The following is a 13,975-nucleotide window of genomic DNA, read 5'->3' on the forward strand; positions in this document are numbered from 1 at the left end:
CATGTTAGTAAACACAGCGTCAGCGTACGCGCAGAACGGCCGCTCTGCGTCTCCAGGCAGAGGGCGTTTGAGTCTGGCGCCATCTATAGGCAAAATTTTTGCGCATGCGTGGTTTCCGCGTCTGCGCAATCTTCACGCGTGTGCTCTATATACAGCAGCGTAAACATGCGGATCTTGGGACTCGTACCTAGCCACCAGCGAGGTTCAACCACCTGATGATGTCGGACAGTTGCTCCGAAGAAATATTGTGGGATTTAAACAACGTCATCCGGCTGCACACCCGTGAAGACTATTTTCAACAGCATATTACTTAACCTCTGTGTGCATCTGATCTATTTGATATTGTCAATTGAAAAAAATTTAACAACTTAGTCTTGGCCACTACCCAAATAACGATGTAAAATTTTTTGATGGGAGTAGGGGCCTATGTAAGCAGCACGTTTATATGTTTGTATGTTGGCAGCGCTATAAACTGTAATTAATATCACTGACAGCGCTCTGCGCGCTCGGTAAGAGACTCTGTGGTTGGACAGACTAGCAATTAGCGAGTGGACAGCTTGGACATGTGACCTTCGTTGAAACTCTGTGTTTGTAGGACATGCATTGTAAAATGGTTATGGATGTAGTTGGTAAAGTTTGAGTAGTGGAATTATTGACGGCTATATAATTTTTGGATCTGGATGTTACATTAATAAAGTAAAATCTGCTAAATACATTGTTTGCTCTTCAACAAAATCTTTCTTTTGCGTACCATATTCCTCCTAGTAGTCAGAGCCTACAGTATTTAGAATCATTTTATTTAGCTGGCTGTAGTTGCTGATTGCTGTAATTGCTGTAGTTCGTGTTATGTAGATTGTCTGTGAGGTAAGTGACTTATGAAAAAGTATGGGTTATTGTTAGGATTTCTTCCAATTCAGGGCAATTCTTTTGAGTTAATTATTTGAGATCATGTTGTCATTGCAGAGCAGTCAGATTGCGTTGGGCTTGTATATTGTTGATAATAAATGTATAGGTTAATTTTGTGATGTCTTTGTCAGGGAAAATTCCGTAGGTCAGTGTTGAAATGATAAAAAAAAAAGAAGTAACGAGACAGTAGCAGCAGTTTCACTCAGCAGGTTAAATAGACGCTAAGAAGTTTCACCTACTCAGTTATTTAAGTGGACAGATCCAAAGAAGTTTCATATTCTAATCATAATCCGACAAGCCATTAATACAGCTTTCCTGTTCGCTAACAGCATTTCAGAAGTGCACTCTAGTAGGTATATAAAAACAAGCGCATATTCGATTTCGACATTGTGTCAAAATTTCGAAGGAGTCGGTGGAAAACTTTCTGGTATACACGATTTTGAAAAACGAACATTACATTTTTATTTATATAGGTTCATGTTTCTCTGACATGTTCTGCATCCTGAAAGACTTCCTCAAAATGGATCAATTGGGACAAAAAGTATATCTAATTTAATCCCGCACGCCACCTCTGACACCGCCTCTCGAATTCCGTTCTTAGTGGCGTTCCTGCTGAACCTCGTTATTTCCTGGTCACCCAGAAAACACAGGACGTCAAAATACTACAAATGTGGGTTATGTATTTGGTCATCCGAGGTGCCACATCAACAGATTTTGCTACTTGGCTTAACTCTTTGTAGTAAACAGTCTGTAGTGAATTTTTTTTATTGCCATTTCCCTGTCTGCCCTATGGTCAACTTCTCTTATTTTCTCTATTTAAGAATTATTAGTAGCTGCCTTCTTATATCGATTGCTGTATTTTTCACTCTTAACTTTCCAGAAACAAGTGAGATTCATATAATAAATTCTTCAATAAGCCCTCTGGATGGCTGACGTTTATCGGCGATTTTACAATTCAATGTGCAAGCACAAACCGAGAAGCACTAGACTGAACAAGCTGTTGACTCAAAACACGCCAGATTGTCGGCGATTCCCAGGTCACATACCAAGAGACGTGGGGGAATGGTTAGCACACTGGACTCGCATTCGGAAGAACGCCGGTTCAAATCTGCCTGCAGTCATCCAAGATTAGATTTTCAGATATTTTTCCAAATAGCTCCAGCCAATGTTGAGATGTTTCTTTCAAAGCGCAGGTCCGATTTCCTTCTCCATCTTTAACAAAACAATCCGTGCTTGTGCTCCGTCTCTGATGGTCACATTGTTGATCAGCGTTTGAGCCGATCTTTCTTTCTATTTTCCTTCCATCCACACGCTGGTCTGTGCAGTGTGATGTGTGCAGACATTTGCGCAGGGAGAACTTTGGATATGTACCGGCCTTAAGAAGTATCGACATTTTTTTTCTTCAGCATCAGATCTGTTGCAGTAGAAATAAAAATACGAGACTTGACATTAGCTATTTATGTAGTCTTCCACTAAAATGAAATAAAATACCATATTTAAAATGTGTCAGTCATTTGTGAAAATATACACTGATGTGCAAACCTTAAGGCAGGGAATGCCGTAGTGGTCGTGCGGTTCTAGGCGCTGCAGTCCAGAACCGCGGGACTGCTACGGTCGCAGGTTCGAATCCTGCCTCGGGCATGGATGTATTGTAAGTAGGCTGTTTATGTTTTCTTATTGGCAACGTTACGTAGCGCTCTGTATGAAAATCACTGGCTGTGCTGTGTGCAGTCTGTGGCTAGTTTGCATTGTTGTCTGCCATTGTAGTGTTGGGCAGCTGGATGTGAACAGCGCGTAGCGTTGCGCAGTTGGAGGTGAGCCGCCAGCAGTGGTGGATGTGGGGAGAGAGATGGCGGAGTTGTGAAATTTGTAAGACTGGATGTCATGAACTGCTATATATATTATGATTTTTCAACACTATTAAGGTAAATACCTTGTTTGTTCTCTATTAAAACCTTTCATTTGCTAACTATGCCTATCAGTAGTTAGTGCCTTCCTTAGTTTGAATCTTTTATTTAGCTGGCAGTAGTGGCGCTCGCTGTATTGCAGTAGTTCGAGTAACGAAGATTTTTGTGAGGTAAGTGATTTGTGAAAGGTATAGGTTAATGTTAGTCAGGGCCATTCTTTTGTAGGGATTTTTGAAAGTCAGATTGCGTTGCGCTAAAAATATTGTGTGTCAGTTTAAGCACAGTCTTAATTAATTTTTCTAAGGGGACGTTTCAGTGTGTGATGTCCTTAGGTTAGTTAGGTTTAAGTAGTTCTAAGTTCTAGGGGACTGATGACCTAAGATGTTAAGTCCCATAGTGCTCAGAGCCATTTTGAACCTTAAGGCAGGAAATAACTTTCTCCTGATGGGGCACTGCCAAGTAACACAGCACGATTAAAGAACTGCTACAGTGTAGTAGGAAAGGTAACTGAAAGAAATGTGGAATGAGACGAACGGAAATGACACTCTTATTCAAAGACAATAATTAAACTGAAGTTACTGCAATTTACGATGGTCCCCTGGACACTAAAAAAAGCGGTACGTCCTTCTTGTTAGAGTGTGTGATCACTAGGGATAGCAGTGCATGCTCCGGAACGTGGTCTCATGCTGAGTACAAGGTTGGTAAGAAATTCTTATGGTCAGCGTGGTTGACAACTGCTGGATGGTGATTGGTGAATGTGGACGTGGTCCAGAAGGTCCCCCCCCCCCCAACGCAGGATTTAAGTCGGGGGGGGGGGGAGGGGGGAACAGGCACAACCAGTCCATTCACCGAATACCCCGTAGTTCCAAGGGCTCTGGTGAGTGCACCTTGTTTCTAAGATTTGGAACTCAGTGGGCTCAGGCGACATTATGGCTCCCTACATCATAACACCTGGATCACCGAAACGATTGTGTGCGATAACGTTCATGGGTGCACTATGTGTTTCCACCGCTCGCCATATGAAGGAACGTCCACAATCACCACGCAGACTGAATCTGCTTCATCCGAGAAGAGCACGTTATCGCACTCCTCAATGGCCCAGTCTTTACGCTCTCGGCACCATCCAAAGTCTTTGCACACTATACAGTCACCGTTATTGTGACACTGTACTGCATCGCCAGTTTCGTCTTTTCAATAATGCATTCGGCTCCTATTTCACTTTTATGAATGAAAATGGGCGATCGCATCGAACAGCGCTGGTGGAGGCCTCTTCGGACGAGAGCATATTCAGCGAATAGACTGGCCCGCCTGTTCGTTGACATAAATCCTCTCGAGCACGTGCGGCTTGTATTGGAGAGACGCATTGCAGCACGCACATCTATATGCACCATCGACCATCCAACAATTGCCAACCGCGCTGCTGGAAGAATGGAGCAGGTTGCAGAGCATGCTGTTAAGAAACGGGGAAAAAAGGATAAAAGCATCACATATTATAAGGGCGTCCCTATTTGGCCTCCTCCTGGTAGCGTGTAGCAAAAGCTTCTCTTTTCACCACTCAGCAATACTTACTTAGTACAGTACCTTTCATTTTCCTCTTTGTAACTAGGCTATAGATTAAAACTGAAGTTATTGCAGAAATGTTGAAAATTCGGGTAATGGACCCTGTACAAGTTGAAGGAACCAGAAACAGTACAGATTTTCGTAGGGAGCATTAGGCAACGATTGACTGAAACAGGAGAAAGGAATACAATTGAAGACGAATGAGTTGCTTTGAGAGATGAAACATTGATAGCAGCAGAGGATCACATAGGTAAAAAGACAAGGCTTAGAGGAAATCATTAGATATCGCACAAGATACTGAATTTAATTGATGAAAGGAGAAAATTTAGGAATACAGCAAAAGTAAACGGAAACCAAGCGCCTAAAAACTGAGATTGACTGGAAGTACAATATGGCTAAGCAGGAGCCACTAGAGGATTTGTGTAAGAATATACAGACATATTTCACTAGGGGAAAGATGGATACTGCTTAAAGGAAAATTAAAGGAGCCTTGGAGAAAACAGAAGCAGGTCTATGCATATCAAGAACTCAGATGGAAAACCATTACTAAGCAAACAGGTCTATGCATATCAAAAACTCAGATGGAAAACCATTACTAAGCAAACAAGGGAGAACTGAAATGTGGTACGCTACAAAAGGAACATGGACGTGAAGGCCTTACTGTAGAAAGAAAAGAGAACGTAGATGAAGATGAGATGGGGACATATGACTCTGTGAGAAGAATTTGACAGAGCACTCAAAGACTTTAGTAGAAACAAGATCCCTGTAGTAGACGACATTCCGTCAGAATTATTGCTTCTCTTGAGAGAGACAGCCAAGACAAAACTATTCCAACTGGTGTGAAAGATATATAACAGAGGCGAAATACCCTCAGACTTCAAGAAGAATGTAATAGTTCCAGTTCCATAGCAAGCATGTGTTGACAAATGTGAATATTTCCGAAATCACAGCTTCATATGTCAAGGTTGCAAAATATTGATGAACTGTTCACAGAAGAATGTATAAACTTCTAGAAGAAGATGCCGAGGAAGATCAGTCTGGTTGGAAGATCAGGCTGGTTGGAACACACGACGCAATACTGACATTACGACATATCTTAGAAGATACGTTTAAGGAAAGGAAAATCTATGTTTATAGCATTTGTAAACTTAGAGAAAAATTTTGACAGTGTTGACTGGAATACACTCTTTGAAATTCTGAAGGTAGCAGGGGTAAAATATAGGAAGTGAAAGGTTATTTACAAATTGTACAAGTACCAGACCGCAGTTATAAGAGTCGAGAGGCAGTGAGTTAGAAGGGAGAGAGACAGGGCTACAGCCTATCCCCTGTATTATTCAATCTGTACACTGAACAAAAAGTCAAGCAGGCGAAGGAACTATAGTTCGTGGAGAAGAAGTAAAAACTTGGAAGTTTGTCGATGACATTGTAATTCAGTCAAAGACAGCATTAGACTTGGAAGAGCAGTTCAACGAATGGACAGTGTCTTGAAAAGAGGATGTAAGATAAAAATTAACTAAAGCAAAACAAGGGTAATGGAATGTAGTAGAATTAAATCAGATGACGCTGAAGGAATTAGATTAGAAAATGAGACACTAAAAGTAGTACATGAGTTTTGTTATTTGGTCGGTAAAATAACTGATCATATACGAAGTAGAGATGGTATAAAACGTAGACTGGCAATGGCAAGAAAAGCGTTTCTGAAGAGAAGGTATTTGTTAACATCCAATATTTAAGTGTTGGGAAATCTTTTCTGGCCGTATTTGTCTGGATTTTAGTCTTGTATGGAAGTGAAACAGTGACGATAAACAGTTCAGACTAGAAGAGAACAGAAGCTTTTAAAATGTGGTGCTATTGAAGAATGCTGAACATTAGATCATGTAAGTAATAATGAAGTATGAATAGAACTGGGGAGAAAAGACATTTGGGGCACAACGATGATGCAAAGAAACGATCGGTTGACAGAACACACTGAGCACATCAGGGGGCCACCAATTTACTAATGGAGGGAAGTGTGTGTAGAAGGGGGGGGGGGTTAAAAGGAGGGACCAAGAGATGAATACAGTAAGCAGGTTCAAATAGATACAGATAGAAATAGTTATTCGGAGATAAAGAGGCTTGCACGGGATAGAGTAATATAAAGAGCTGCTGCAACAAATCACACTTTGGACTATAGACCACAACAACAACAGCCTAGGCTCTGTCAGTGAAATATCTTGCTGAAGGGCTCGCCATGTTTATCACTCGTATTAACACGAACTGGTGAAAAGAAATCCCGATGTGTTTGCAAAATGTGAATTTTTAATGACACGCTTCATTGTAGCAGTTCATACAGTATCATCAGATCGTCTACAAATCTTCTGATTATTTTTACTCTTTTAAGCTTCCCAAATAGTCTTACAATATTGCCATGTTGATTTCTTCACGTCCTGTAGCACTTATTCAAGTTGAGTGGCTTTAAAAAGTTTTCTGGTCTGATAATCGATAAATATACCTGCTTTCACTTGTTCGAAACTTTCGGCCCGGCACATTCGAACAGGGCTGACGTGCCTCCCCTCCCCATCGTGGCAGTGGGCACTCTAAAGCGCACTACTATCTGGGTGGTTTTATGGTAATAATTTTAAACTTACCAATGTGGGATGCCACATAGTCAATCAAGATGTTTTTCATATTTAGGTATGTTTCTTTGGCAAGCACTTCGGGAAGTGCCAAAATATGACTCTCTGTCACTACAAATTTAAACAATCGAGTATCATTATCGAAAAGCAACGCTAATCATCATGTGACGAACACGCGCACAGTATGTTCCTGATTACGTAATGTTATTACGCTTTGAGAATTACGACACGCTCAGGCAATGCTGCCAACTGCTTATTGCCTACACGGGGCCTCATACGTAGTTAAAAATACTTAATTACAGATAATGACTACCATTCGAAAACTAGGGGTAGTATAACAGTTTCGACGTCAGTTTCTTGTTCAGTGGCACCAAATTAGCAATGATTAATTCCTTTAGTTTGCGAAAGTGTGTACTTAACATGTTATACACACATGATACATTTAACGTATAGCGGTTTATTGTAAGAGACATGCAGTATTGTGAATGAATTTCTATAATGGCAGTCTGAAATTTAAACTGATGGAGTGAATCAGAGCAATATTTTTAATACATGAATGTTGTCCCTCTGGCGTCGCTTATGTGATATTATAACACGTAAAACTGGAGCTATTGCAAAAAGTATGCCAGATGTTCGTCACGAAGTAGGGGGAAAGGGGGGGAGGTGAGCACATAATTATAACGGTAAAAATCTTAAATTCAAACTGAAGACTTGCATCCAAGTTTAACCACAACTTCAGGAAGGTAGGAAAGACTATTAACATGTAACGTCCAGAGGAGGATGAGGAGAGCAAAGGCGAGACACGAACTCAGGAATCCTATCAGCATTTACATTTAAGTGATTTAGAGAACTCACTGAAAACATATATTTAGATGGCTGGATGGGGATTTGAACCACCTTGCTCCGGAAGTTCAGTATCTTGTCACTGGTGCACCTAAATCCGCGCAGCTTTCGGAAACGACTCACACACTAATTGTGTGCAGTCAGAAAGAGCTGGTACCTGCTTCATGAAATATGACTATCGCTAAACAACATTAAAACTATTGATTTTTTTACGTAATTCTGTTAAATACGTGATGCAAAACAGGAGGAGTTATAAACTTTCAACTTCTTTGAGGGAACTTGCCATTTTGACTATATCAGTTTAGCCAGAACTTGACACTTAATTTGCAACTATATTCTAATCTGAGTAAGAGATTACGTATCAAAGAAATCCCTGAAGACTGAAATTCGTAGCGTTACCCTTCGCCCAGGCTTCGGGTACTCTACAATAACTATCTCAGCGTTCGACGTCGTTTTATACACTGCCTGTTAAAAAGGTGAAGCTCCCAGAAGTGGAGGAGGAAACGAAATGAAACTTCACGGGTTAAGAGGGTACGTGAGGTTATTGCAGCGATTAGAAAAGTGAGGCAAATTTATAGAGACTTGGGTAGTGTGAGCCCAGTTATCAGTACTACGTTGCACACGCTTTGGCCTATATGCATGCAGTGGTCGATTGGGAAGGGTGTCATAAAACCGTTGTATCCTCTTCTGAGGCAAGTTGGCCCATAGCTGTGGTAACTAACCCTTGATGAGGACAGATGGGGGATCTTGTTGACCACGGAAGTACCACACCATTAGAGTTCGTAGAGTCATGTACCATATGTGGACGAGCACTGTCCTGATGAATAATGGCACCACAATACCGTCTTATGGAAGACGACACATCAGGACGCAGGATGTCGGTGATGTACCGCTGTGACTTCAGAGTTCCCTCAGTCACTACCATCCGTCACCTTAAGTCACACTCGATGGGTTCCCACATCATTACATCAGGAGTAACACTGCTGTGCCAATCGAAAACACTGGAAGAATGGGACCCCTCCCCAGATCGCCGCCATATTGGCCGACGATGAACATAAGGCATAGTGCAGAACCGCTATTCAAATGTGTGCGCATTCCTAAGGGACCAAACTGCTGAGTTCATCGGTCCCTAGACTTACTCACTATTTAAGCTAACTTAAAGTAACTTATCCTAAGAACAAAACACACACACCCATGCCTGAGGGAGGACTCGAACCTCCGACGGGAGGGCCGCGCAATCCGTGACATGGCGCCTCAAACCACGCGACCACTCCGCGCGGCCCGCTATTCATCGCTGAACACAATGGGACTGGTCTTCATCAGTAGTCCATACTTGCCGGTCAAGACCCCATTGGAAATGCATCCGTTAGTGTTGCTTAATGGCAGCCTAAGCATGGGAAATCATTGAATGTCACTCTTCAGCTGTGGGTGCAAGATGACACGGAAGGGAGTCCATTACTTTTTCACGGATGGCAAGCGCTTTTTGCACAGTACAACGACCCTTCCAGATGTGGTCGACCAGAACCTTGACGACACGTATGCCAGCCCTCAAGTTTCCGTGCAGTCCAACATTGGGCTACTGCCACATCCGAACGTCCCATACACTAGGATACTGCATGATTCAACCTGCCAGCTAAATTGGAGACTCAGAAAGAGGACCCTGTCAAACTCTGTCAGCTGTCTCACATGAGTATGCGGCACCTCTGTATCAGTTATCGTTCGACATATGACGCTGTTCACGCCCGTTTTATACACTGCCGGCCCTGTTAACAAAAAAAAATCTCAACAACACTAATGCATTTTGGTGTACATGCATGAAGTTACCCTGGCATTCGACGCTGTGTTCTGGGTGCTTCACTTTCTTTGTCAGGCAGTGTACTATCCGTTGGTGATGCACATTCCGTGTAACTCAGTAATAATAGAAATACCAGGCAATAAATCTTAATTCTAGGCGACCATTGCACTGTCGAAAACTATGCCTTAGATCTGTATGAAATTGTCGAAGTTCTTCGGCAAATCTTTTATAAAAATTAGGACCAAGCTTAACATTTATAACACATACGATAAAAACCCTCGAATACGCCGTAAAGGACTTTATAAAACGTGTTTTATAATAGATACTTGACAAAGAAATTTTAAGAGCAATATGGGTCTTGCAGAAAGCAAGAATTCAAGGATCTTACAATCTTGTGCCTCTGTCGTATCTGTATCTCTGGATTTTGTTTTCCTTCTTCTGTTTAATTAGTGCACGGTAAACATAAGTGTGGTGAAGTTTGGCACGCACGTTCATTCTACGAAAAAATGGCAGAGATATTGGCACTCAAAACGCTGAGCAACCGACTGATGAAGGTAAGTCCACTTGTAATTACTTTTTAACATTGTTTTAAAATCAAGAACAAATTCGTTTTAGAAACATACCCGAAAAATGAGAAATAACTGAAAGTGGAAACAACATTCACTTAGAAAGGTGGCTCTTCAAATATCCCTCACTCTAGATTTCAGAGCCACAGTATTCTTATTAGATTCTGTCGGTACTCGAAGCATACGGTATGTCTTACCGTTGTTTATGGATAGATTCAGCTGACATTAACGCATCAGCAGATAGTTGTGTCCTATTTTAAAATCTATTCGTTTCATTAGGGGGTTGTAAGTTTTATTTTAGCTTTCTGATTGTTCCCTAAGAAAGTGATACGGAAACTTCACTGGACGCTGAGCTTCGTGGTACTGCACATTAAATAGCAAAATGGAGGTTTCTTTGGATTGTTACCATCATTACTGTGCTTACAAGAACAATTCTTTAACATGCTTCTGTTCATGACATTGCAGGAACACGAAGCTATTACTAGAAACGAGTGAAATTAACCCAAGTGTAATCCATAATTATACAGTTAAACTCTTAAATATGTGAAGCAAGGAAACAATTTAATACGACGTAGTCAAATGATACACGCTATTAACATGTCGCACGTGCTTCCTTGATGTGTTGAAAATTGAGCATTAGTCGGGACGGAACGAAATTTGGCAAGGATAAACAAGGGCTATAGTAGCGCTTCTGCCTGAATTTTCTGCAAATTAGTTTCAAAGCCTAGTCGATGTAGCCCACCTATCGGAAAATATGTAAACTAAATGCTATTTTTTGGATATTATTTCGCAAGGAAGTGTAATAACTTTGATTTTCAGTGAGAGGTTGTTATGTGGTGTATGTCGTAGGACTTATTTTCAGAATCTGTAGCGATTTTCGGAATGGTTGTTAGGTCGGAACCTCGTTCCACACGTTTGGCGCTTTTTCCGGAATATAGTGCAATTTTCGAGATGGAACCTAAGAGCAGAACTTAAATATAGTTTCACGTTCCGCTCTGTATCACCTCGTACGTATTTATATTTCATTGTGCAGCCGTTTATCTTCCTTCAAATAACGTCACAATGATCGAACGAAATTCTGTCATTGTTTCCGAAATATTATGAAATCAGTTAGCACCTCTTGTTGCCAACTGCTATCTCATACTTAACATATTTTTCTTAAAATATCATTTCCAGGGTACGGCATGGGATGTTTTACGAATTGTAGTAATACGTACATATCTTCTTGTCTACACTTGTATCATATATGTGTATGTAATATATATACATGGTTTTTAATCTTTCCCGATGTCTGCTAAACTTTTAATCACCTTTTGACCTTTTGGCCCGATGCTAACATCGAAATTGGTATTTGTTCTAAGTCACAGAGAAATGATATCACACAATAGCCCTTTCTGATTCTATCGGTGATTCTAGACAGCGTTAGTAGGCAAAATGCATTTAGCATTAAATTTTTGTTGCAAGCATGAAGTAGATGGCAATGCAGCTATAATGTAATCCTTCCCTCCGGGAGAATGAGAAGTTGTTTCCCGATCGTGCTTTTTCCTCTGATTTCACTATATTTTAAAAAAATAGCAGTGATCATTATTGCACATTCATTTGTAGTCAGGACTCAGGACGGTGCAAACGGTAAGTGTCGTCACATGTCTGTTGCTTTCTTGATATGCTACTTCATTATGCTTCCCACCAATGAATTTATCTTAATTGCAACAATCTTTTTATATTTTAATGAAGAATCAAGCATGATGATGAGCGTTTCTCTGACTGAGAACGCTTCCGCTCCACTATGTATATTTTCCGAAATCAGTCACCATCTAAATCCGACGTGACTCTTACCTTTATTTCACGCCGGGAAATCCTTCTGCTTAAAGGCAGACATTATCAGTGAATGACTAACAAAGTGTGAGGAAGGATTGTCGGTAGCCTCCGGCTTGAGAGTGGCAAATGCATAATTACAACTTTTTTGTATAATTTTCGGTCTTTATATTTCTCTTATAAATCAACTGTAAAAAACAGGACTCATATTCCTGTAAAGACATTTCAATAATGTTGCTAAACTCAACAGTTGGAGCGCTGAGTCCCACTGAACAATGACACAAATTCCCAGTTGCGTATTTTTTATGGAGAATAAATAATTCCCTCTTCTCTTGAAGCTCACTGCTACAAGTAAGTGTTTCCTTATATTTCAAACAACCATACCTTTCGATGCATATGTGTGCTAAGTAGCCAGCAAAATATGCTACTGAACACTGTTCAGAGGAAAGGTCTTGCTGTGAGGAAGACAAATACTCGTCGGTCTCGATGGTACTCCCTTCTTCATCCGTAGAGGAACCAGGGGTGTTCGGAATTCCGACCTTTCCAGAGCTCTCCAACAGCTGAGATTCATCACCTTTTTGCAACACACAGTTGTTCAGTAACAGCATCTTGTCAGTGTCATTCTCACAATTTGAAGCGTCAGAAGACTTCATTAGTGAGTTAATAGTGCTTGTTCGGAACAAGCACCTTAGTGTTCTAACTGTTGGATTACGGTTGTAGCCTCCTTTCTGACGGTACACAGAAAATAAATTCTCAAGAGCATCTTGATTCAATCTGCTGGTCAGTAAAAATTTAATGCCGACAGTTTGTTCCTCAAGGAAAAACTGAGCAATAGCATTCACAGTCTGGATTAAACCCGTAATGCATGGTGGTGTCGTTATTTTACCTGTCTTTTCTTCAATTTTATTTATGGTACTTAAGATATCCTTTGCATTCTGTAGCGTTTCCATTGCTACTGGACATTGTTCTGATAATGCACACCTATATGGATTAGAAGAAAATGCTGTCCTGCTGTTCAAAACATCAAACAAGTTGTTCATAAATTCTATAAAGGTAGCTGTGCTCTCTGCTGTATCACTCTGCAATTCTTTAGTCGCTACACAAGTTCTGATAGCTGCAGCAACAGAGTGGCTGAGGACCTGGACTGCCATTTTTACATTCATTTTCTGGAATGAATCTGGTTGCAAATGACTATCAGTGAGTTTTACCAACATTCTGCTTTTTTTGTTCTTCTTATCAATGTCATATGTTTTCCTGACATCTTTGAATGAAACAACAGCATTGTTGAAAATGAAGTCGCCACTAAGCAGATTGTTTCGTATGCTTTTGAATAAATGTGGGACATCATAAATGTAAAACAATTTCTGTCCATCTACAATAAAATAAGGTTTTTCAGGCGTAACATGTAAATGCTTCACAACACTTCGATTACTAGCTCCCTGATCACAAACGACTAATTTTGGCTCTAGGTTTGCATTTTGCAATAAAATAATTAGTTCCTGTAAGAGCCCCAATAAATCCACATGTTTTACTCCTGAATTAGACAAAAAATATGAAACAGGCAATTTCCAGTTACTGTAGATGCCTCTAATCATAAAAACAAGTGCATAATTTGCAGGAAGTGGTTTCCTTCCCCTATCACCCAAATCTTCTAGACCTTCTACTAAATCAAGATCTTTTGCATATTCCAGATGACGCATTATCGACATCTCATCAAAAGATACTACACATGCCTTTTCTAAATAAGTTTGTGCCTCAAATTTCTTGCTTAGTTGACTAAAAAGGTTTTTATTAAACCATGGTAGAAATTTTGTGACGCCAATCCATCGTCTAATTGTGGACAGTCCAGGTAATACGATACCCAATTTTCGCAAAAATTTATATGCTGCAGGAGATTTGTAAAACAACATCAGAGAGAGATTTTTCTCGATAGAAGACCACGGGCGTTTTTTGCTCTTGCACTGCATT

The sequence above is a fragment of the Schistocerca nitens genome, chromosome 2 (genome assembly GCF_023898315.1).
Source record: "Schistocerca nitens isolate TAMUIC-IGC-003100 chromosome 2, iqSchNite1.1, whole genome shotgun sequence".
Classification (NCBI taxonomy): domain Eukaryota; kingdom Metazoa; phylum Arthropoda; class Insecta; order Orthoptera; family Acrididae; genus Schistocerca; species Schistocerca nitens.